This window comes from Sciurus carolinensis, chromosome 7 (assembly GCF_902686445.1).
Source record: "Sciurus carolinensis chromosome 7, mSciCar1.2, whole genome shotgun sequence".
In the NCBI taxonomy this organism is placed as follows: Eukaryota; Metazoa; Chordata; class Mammalia; order Rodentia; family Sciuridae; genus Sciurus; species Sciurus carolinensis.
The window spans coordinates 2050528-2059646 of NC_062219.1; positions in this window are offsets into that span (position 1 = coordinate 2050528).

Below are 9119 nucleotides of genomic sequence, written 5' to 3' on the forward strand. Positions count from 1 at the left end.
GAATATGTGTAATTTTGCCAGGAGCTAGCATTTTAGAATACAAGCATCTATTAAATTTTATTTAACTAAGAAACACACACCAAATGGAAGGAAAGTACGATTTGAAAATGCTTTACCCCCAGTGAAAATAAGAGAAACGAAAGGAATATTGAGAAAAGCCTTGTTCTTGATTCCCAGAAAGTGAACTATCCAAGAACTTTCCCCATGTGAAATTTCTTCTATATCTGCCAGCGTCTCTGGAAATAAAAAATACCAAATTATAGCGTTTTGCTTGCTTTTAAAAATATTGTGCAACCTGAACATTTTTAAAAGGGCTCTTGACATTTGCAGCAATTCTGTGAGAAGTGAAAACGTGGCCTAGGCCTTCTTTTAAGACAATGCTCCGAGGCTCCCTTTCCACACACGTGTCTGCTCTGAGCATACCAATGGTAGAGGGACGACGGAGAGGGAAAAAGCAAGCAGGATGTAGCGATGCACCCCTGGGATACCAGCAACTGAGGAGGCTGAGACGAGAGAATTGCAAGTTCAAGGCCAGCCTCAGCAACTTAGCAAGACCCTGTCCCAAAATTTAAAAATAAAAAGGATTTGGGATGTAGCTCAGTGGTCAAGCACCCTGAATTCAGGGAGAGAGAGAGAGATGTGAAATTGTAGGCTGCCTGCAGCAGCCCATACACCTGAAGAGTGTTTGGACAGACAAGCACAGTGGTGAGGAAGGGCTGGCATTGAAGGCCTGCTGGAGTCTGGGGCCAAAGATGGCATGTCCTATAGGAGCTGGGCTTCTTGGGGTGGGAAGTGGGGGCCTGATAATCTTTAAAGAAAAAAGAGAAACTACTGCCCACTCTAGCCTGCAGGTATGACTGACTCACAAGAAGTTGTGGTAAAAGAAGGGAAAATCCTGACGCAGCCTTCTGACCAGGAGCCATGCTATGCCATCCAGCAAGTACATTTGATTCCTCCAACCATGACAGCAGGGCTGCTCCTGGTGACAACCTTGTTGGCCAGAGAGAAGGGGAGCACAAAGAGAGGCCGAGAAGGCCAGTGTGTAACAGACCATCCAAGTCAGCATGGAGGAGGAATGCACTCCAGCTCTGAAAAGAGCTTTGAAAGAAAGTCGTGGAGGAACCTTAAGTAAATACATGAAAGAATATCCGTGGAAAGTGATAAGATATTATAAGATAACTGGCCAAAAATAAAGTTTATTTTAAAGAACCAATTGGAAATCCTAGGAATGACAAAATTTACTAACTGACATTGTTTTGTACATGAAGTAGAGGCATACCATTTGTGTAATCATGCACTTACCAAGGTAATAGTTTTTGCTTCATTCTGTTATTTTTTTTAACTGACATTTTTTTAAAAATCCAATTTCAAAAGAACTGCAGGGAGGGCAGGGAAGCCTCGTCACTGAGCTGTAATGGCTGGGAATCTTCTGGAACATAAGAAACACCGGAGTCCTCAACGAACTGTGCTTCCGAACACCGGGCGTGATGAACGGAAGTCAGTCCACATCTGAGCACACGGCAGTTCAACTGGAGGGTCGATTCGGTCAAAAGGGAAACATTAGAAGTCACCTGGAAAAGAAAAGCATCCGAGAGGGTCAAAGACCCAGGTGTGTGTCTCTGGACGTGGGCTGGGCAGCCCGAGCTGAGAAATTTGAGGACAGGACAGCGACTGGCAGCTGGCTCACCTCACTTCACCAAGCTCTCAAAGCCCAATTCCAGGAAGGCCATTTCCTGATTTTGGCACCACTGCCGACGGGTGAGCACTCATCAGAGATGAGCTGCAGTGCGGGCTGCCAAGGACACAACTAGCAGGGAAGTGGGTGCCTTCACCACGTGCTGGGGCCAGCTCGGTGACCAGTGACTGGTGATAGGCAGAATGTTATGGGGAGTTTTCTCAGCGACTTTTATTATGGAAATGTGCAGTGCCATTGAGGGAAGGCCCACCACTATGAGAGCCTCCTCCCGGCCCACTCCTCCCCTAGCTTCACCAGTTACCACCAGCCTGCTCCACGTAGTTGCTCTCCTCTTCCCTGCCTGGATTATTTTAAAGCAAGAATCATTCTTCACATAACTTCATCTGTAAGTGTTGAGATGTATCTTCAGAAGGTAAGGACTCTAAAAACGTGGTTTTTCCTAGTATCATTTTCTCACCCTGAAGATAAGCAATAATTTCTTAAAATCATCAAATATCAAGTCAGTGTTCATATTTCCAAAATTTGTCTTGTTTTGTTTTGCACTTCTGGGGATGGATCCCAGGGCCTTGCACATGACAGTCAAGCGCTCTACCCCTCAGCTACATCCCAGCCCTCCAAAGACTATAAACCTACACGTGTATCCCCTGAACCCAACCCTCAGATGGAGAACCAGTCTCAGGTGTCTGGATATTTCAGGAATCCCTAAGTGAGTCCAGGGTTCAGTCCAATTTGAGAATATCTGGCTGAGACGGACTTTCCCATCCTGTTTGACCGTGAGACTGTATTACGTTTCCAACACCACACACCTCCTTCCTCTTGGGTGAGATGCTTTCCTCTCTGTCACTGCACCCACAGGGAAATCAGCTCCACACTGGTGCTTGAGGAAAGGAGCACTGGCTTCAGAGGCAGCTCCCAGGTTTGAGGTCCATCTCCGGCACTATTTGTAGAACAATGAGTAGGTCCTTATAGCTCTCGGAGACTCAGTTTCCTAGTGACACAATGAACAACGATGGCATTGTACCTTGACTGCCCTCCTTTCTGAGCTGCTGCAAGGATCAAATTAAGGGAAGGCACATGAACATGCTGAGTGTTCATTGACAAAGAAATGTTCCCTCCCAGTGTGGCAGCCCTGAGTTTTCTTGGTGGACTCCAATGTGAGGGAAGCAGCACAGAGACATTCACACATGTGCATGGGGGAGAAATCATTAATATTTAACTTTTATGCATATTTTATGTTTAATTATTAACAGGCACTATGTTAGAACTTGCATTTGTTCAGAATATTGCAGCAAAGCTCTGAAGTCTTTGGAGGGCTTTAAGTCATAGAATGCCATAATAAATACCTTGCTGTGGGTTTTTATGATTATTTTGGAAGGGAGGGGCTCCCTTCCAATGTAATTGTTTTCATTGCAGTAAGTTGCCTATAGTGAATTTGGCACATTAGATATTGTTAAATTTTTAACTGTATATTCAATGTAGGAGGAAACATGCACCCACCTATCCTATCCCCAAAACCAACCCCCCACTCTGCTGGCTGCATCCTAGTTGTTTCCATCACAAAGGTTCCTACCAAGCTGCTTCCTGCTCCAAACCCAACCCCCTGTGGATGTCACACACCTGCTGACTCCTCTCTGCATGCCTGGGTCAGGGGCTTGTCTCCTTGACCCTTCCCATTGTGCATGCCCTCCTGGTCACAGCAACTCTATCAGGAGATGCTCTGATTGTGTCCTCTCCTGCACACTCTCCCTGTACAAACCCTTCCAACCTTCCCCAACACTACTCTGTCTTTCAGTGTGTTCACCCCAATAAAACCCCAGCATCAAAGCCAACTCCGCCAGGTAGTTTTTAGCTCAATTTCCTGTGATTCCACACGTGAACTCTGAGCCCTGTAGCTCTCCCCCTCTGCAGGGGCACCACTTCCCTCCTCCCCAGCTTTGCTCATCCTGTCCCTGCATCCAAAGTCCCCCTCTCACATCCACTGGGTAAAATGCTGACCATCTCTGCTGGACGTCAGTATTGCTTACTGGCTTAGACCTTCCTCTGCTAAGCCCAAGGAATCTCACCTTCCACCCTGTGATGTGGGCATGGCCACGTGACTTGTGACCAGTAAGCTGGTGCAGAATCAGCATGTCACTTCTGATGTAAATGGCATCGGCCTGTCTCCCTTGCTGCAGTGGCCATGAGAAAGGACATGGTCGTGTGCAGATGCCAGGGCACTTGGCAGCCAGGGAGGGCTGAGCCAGAGCCCACAGACAGCTACCCCAGAATCACTGAGTTGAAGAGGGGGGCTTGCATTGTCCAGGTTACAAGAGATAACTTCTGTCATGGTGAGTCCCTGAAATGTGGGTATTGCTTATTACAGCAGCATAACTTGACCCGTCTGAACTCAAGGGCCATTGCCCTAAGGCCCAGCTCAGGTCCTCTGCCAACCCCCAGTTCCCTGCTAACCACTGCTTAGAAGGGCACCCCTTCTCACAGACCATCCCCCGTGGTGGCTGTGCCCCCGCATGGTGGGGCCAACAGGGGTTGAAAGGTACCCAGACACTGGCTGTTCAATGGTCAGCTGCCCTCCTGGAACTCAGTTTTAGCTGAATGATTGGCAAGTTGTGAAAGAAAAGCCAACTGCATCCTGCAGCCACGTGTCTGCTGTGCTCACTGTCCCTATGGCCATCAAAGCTGGTGGTTTTCTTCTTCTTGGTATAAAAAACCCTTCAAACTTGATTTCAGACAATAAAGCTTTATTTTTGTGTGATTTGTAGGACAATTTCAAGACTACACAAACAAGTAATCCTACCTAATATTTCCACCAAAGTATAATCTCCCAGAGTAAGGCACAGATACATGTTCCTTTGTGAGATGGTTCACGTAGCAAAACTGAGCTATAAAGATCAATACTCCTGTCTTTCTAAAGTGAATTTATAAACAGAATGTTCACAAATCAAATTTAAAAACAATGAATTAAAAGTTGAAATCATAAAATCATTAAATTAAAATTCAAGTTGTTGTATATGTGTATAGTTTCCTTTGACCTGAGTATCCATTTTTAAATGTATGGAAATTTTTGGTTTCCAGACTTTTAATTTGCTTGTCTAATAGAGATTTACTTACATATCAAAGATGAAATGAGTACATGCCTGTTCATTGTAGATCAATTTACATTTTTTGGCTAGAAGAAGTCAATTTGTTGTCTAGGGTACCAAATTAGAGTAAAGTCATATTTGGGCACATAGTTAATTGCGCTTGGTCATGTGAGGATTGTGGCTCTTTCAGGAGCTGGGGGTAAGCTACAGTGTGATCAGAAATGCATTAGTAGTGGTATTAGGTAGGTTTAATAATCTGAGATAGTAATTTCTGTGAGCAATTTAATATATCATTAGCATCTTTTAAAACATTCATCCCAGCAGCCTGGTGTGACAGAATTCCATATGGTGCTGGACTTGCCCTTGGATTGGGATTGCAGAAGGCAACCCTTTGGTTCATTATTAAGATGTCTTTTTTCAGAGAAAAGACAACTGCTAACTTCTCATACAATCGTGAAATAAAGAAGACAAGATTGCAGCTTAATTTCAACATCTAAATACACTAACTTAAAAAATGGAATTTCAGAAAGGGCCGTCCCGAGTGCACTACAAATACCCAGCAGGGGTGCGCTCAGCTAGGAGTGAGGGAATCGCTTAGCTGAAGACCACTTGTTCCAATGTAGTGAAGCCTGTGGAGATGCTTGTTCAAAGACCAACACCAAAAAGCAAATGTCTGCAGTCTGATAATCTGGTTTGCTCACTGGGAGGCAGTGTTAAAGAATGACAAAGCTGTGACTCCATCTTTAAAAGGCACCTTCTCAATACTTTTTGTTTTGTTCAGTTTTCTACTCCACAGATCTACGGTCCCCCAAGCACCTCCTCTTCCCGAGGTCACTTAGATTAAACGTGAGCAAGTGCTAACGTTCTGAGTCAAGCAGACTACGACCTCTGGGCCAGCCCTCCTGCCTCTTGTTTCCATGGGCTTCATGAACTAAGAACGTTTTCTACAGTTTCCAAGGTTTGAAATAAATCAAAATGAGAGGTGACGCATGACAAAACATTAATTTTAAACCCTAGATATAAAATAATAACTAATAAGCAATATGAAGATACAGAAATCAAAGAGCAGAAAAATGTCTACTATTGGATTTGATCTCACTATCTGCTTCCTTTGTTAAAGCCAAAGAGGAGCCAGGCATGGTGGTACACAACTTAATCCCAGCAAGGCTGAGGCAGGAGAATTGTGAAGTTGGAGGTCAGTCTGGCAAATTAGGGAGACCCTGTCTCAAAATAAAAAAATATAAAAAGGGCTGGAGATGTAGCTCACTGTTTCTGTCAGTCCCCAGTACCAAAAACAAACAAACAAACAAAACCACACCAAATACATCAAAAAGGACATTAGATTCCACGGAGACGGTGAAAATTTACGCTGAGAGAGTGTTTGTGACATGCTCAAGTGACATGCTCAGCGGTTTCTGCTGGCCCACCAGGTGTCCAATATTTGCAGGTATTCATAACTCACTCAGAAAGTTCCAGCAACTGCTAATACATGAAGTTCCCTTGAAGTCATTTGGAGATTTCATACACAGGTCAGTGGAGTGGAAGGATTAATCCCTAACAAGGATTGCCTGAAGAAAGAAGAATAAAAAGACACCTGATCTTAGTTCTTAATTTGCAATTGTATTTTCTTAGCTGGAAATAGACAAAAATTATGAGTTTATTTCTACATGTTTTGGGAAAGCACAATGATTGATTAATGAGTATACTCCACTGATCCAGGCAGAGGCTTGGAGGTCAGCAGGAGGGCGCCACACACAGTGCCTTGCAAACAAACACCTGGGCCATGCTCACCTGTTCACCGGCCTTCAGGTGAGAAAGATGGAAAGAGCATTGGGAGTCTTGCGGGTGACTTCACATTGTGGCTGTCCCGGCTCCGAGAGCCAGAGGCGGTCTTCCTGGGCCACCCCCAGCATCCCAAAGAGTCCCCCTTACACATCTCCTGTTTCCTGTCTCCTTGGCGCAGCTTCCTTCCCAAGAAGTGCAGTTGGTGATGTGCTTCTCGGAGCCCAGGCACACTCACTTTTTGCATCCCTCGTTTTTCTCTTAGTAACTAAGTTATTAAAGTAATTAATGCACATTCTTGACTTTTATATTGAACACACAGAAAGAGCACACCCCATAATTGAGCTGCTCGTTTACACCTGTGCGAACCCGCCCAGATTGTCAAAACAGCCACAGCAGGCCACGCCCATGCCAGAAACCCTGCGGGTCCTCGCCCCTGTCTGTCCCCGCCACGCCCTGGCACAGCTGAGCATGATCCTGACTTCTGACGCCACAGCGTAATCTGTCTAGCTTGCGAAGTTTATGAAACTGAATCACGTGATTTATATTTGTGTGCGTGTTTGGCTTTGGCTCACGTTGTATGCGTCAGGTGGTTCATCAGTTCTGTGTGGTTGGGCAGCGCCCCTGGGGTGACTCTGCCCTGTGCCCACTGTCGTGGGCAAAGGACTGCTCCCAGCAGTCTGTTGTCTGGAAGCGTGCTGCCTGTGTGTTCCCGTGTGCTGCGTGAGCACGCGCTCAGGTATGGAATTGTGAGGAAGGTGTACTCATGCACACACACAGCAAATAGTGCCAGGTTCCCCAGGACTTGAACCAGCTGACACCTGCACCACGGCTGCTCCAGGGCCTCCACTGGTCTGCCTTCAGGAGTCCTGGCAGGCCCATGTTCTAGATGTGTAGTTCTAGGGTCTGGTTTATACTTTCCCGTGTTGCTATCTAATTTTTCCAGGAAGAATCTATTGAAGAAAAAGTCCCCGCAGCTCAGCGCACAGCCACATCTGCCCGACTTGAGCGGCCTGTGTGCGGCCCCTCGACTAACTTTCCTTTCTCTCACTTCTTTCACTACTCAAGCCTTGTACTAAGCCCTGCTGTCTGGCAGTCTTTTGAGCTGCCTTAACTCTTTGTGGCCTTCATTCTTCCATATAAATTTTAGAATTAGCTTGTCAGCACAGAAAATCCTGCTGGGATTTTTGTTTGGGTGCCATTGCATTCACAGGTCAATTTGTAGAGGACTGATATATTTAGAAAATCATTTCTAATCCATGAACATAGTATATTCCTCCAATTTAATTACATCATCTTAAAAGTTTTCTCAGTGGCGTTGCAGTCCTTGTTTCAGTGAGCTTTTGCGTTGCTCTGTCCAAAATATCTGACAAGAACAACTTAGAGGAGGGAAAGTTTATTTGAGACTCAGGGTTTGAGAGTCTCAGTCCATACAGAGTTGACTCCATTGCTCTGGACCTCAGATGAGGCAGCTCATCATGGGGGAAGAGCCCAGGGAGGAAAGTTGCTGGCTTATGACTTTCGGGGAGCAGAAAGAATGGAGAAATGTAAAAGGGGCTACAGGGAAGATGTACCCATCCAGGGCACATGCCCAGTAACCCACCTCCTCCAACCACACCCCATCTGCCTGCAGTGACCCCCCAGTTAGTCCATTCAGACTAAGAGGGACTGATCAGATTACCACTCTTACAATCCAATCATTCCCCCTCTGAATATCCCTGCATTAACAAGAGCTTTGGGGAAATACCTCACATCCAAAACATAACAGAAATGTTGTGTAGTTATGTCTGTACAGCCTTAGGCATCTTTTTTTTAAAAAAAGATTTAGTCTTAGATATTTGTTATTTTACACTCTTTCAAATGTCTGTTTAAATATTTCATTTTCCAACTGTTGCTAATGCGTAGAAATATGATTAAGACATTCACCCTATGTCTGGCAACTTTACTAAGTTCACTTCTTAATTCTAATATTTTTTATCTACATATACGATCCTGTTATCTACAGATAATGGTAGCTTCATTACCTCTTTGCCAATCCTTGTACTGTATTGGACTGATTAGGACGGCCAATTTAGTGCAGAGTGAATGTGGTAGTATATAAAATATTCTTGTTTACCTCCTACTCTCAATTCACTATTAAATGTTTTAAATATTCTTAAATTCTTGAAATTCTAGCTTGCTGTATTTAATTTACTCACAAGTGCATTTAAATCATTTTAAATTCTATCTCTATCAATTGTATGATTTATATCACTTTCCTCTTTTTATAACGTTAATATGCTAGGACCTAAGATGAGCCCCAAACTTTACCATGTGTCATCTTTTTTATACAGTGCTATTATTGATTTGCAAGTATTTGTGACATTTGCTTCATATTCACAAAGATTGGCCTACTGTTTTTCTTGTTAGGTCTGATGTCAAAGTTATGCTGGTCTCATAACATTTGTCTGAGTGTCCCCCTTTTCCTATCCTTAGCTTCCCCATGCCCCCTTAAGCATTTGTAGAATGTGTATGTCTGGAGTCTTGTGTGATGGGGGTGGCCAGAGCAGAGAGGGAGAGTG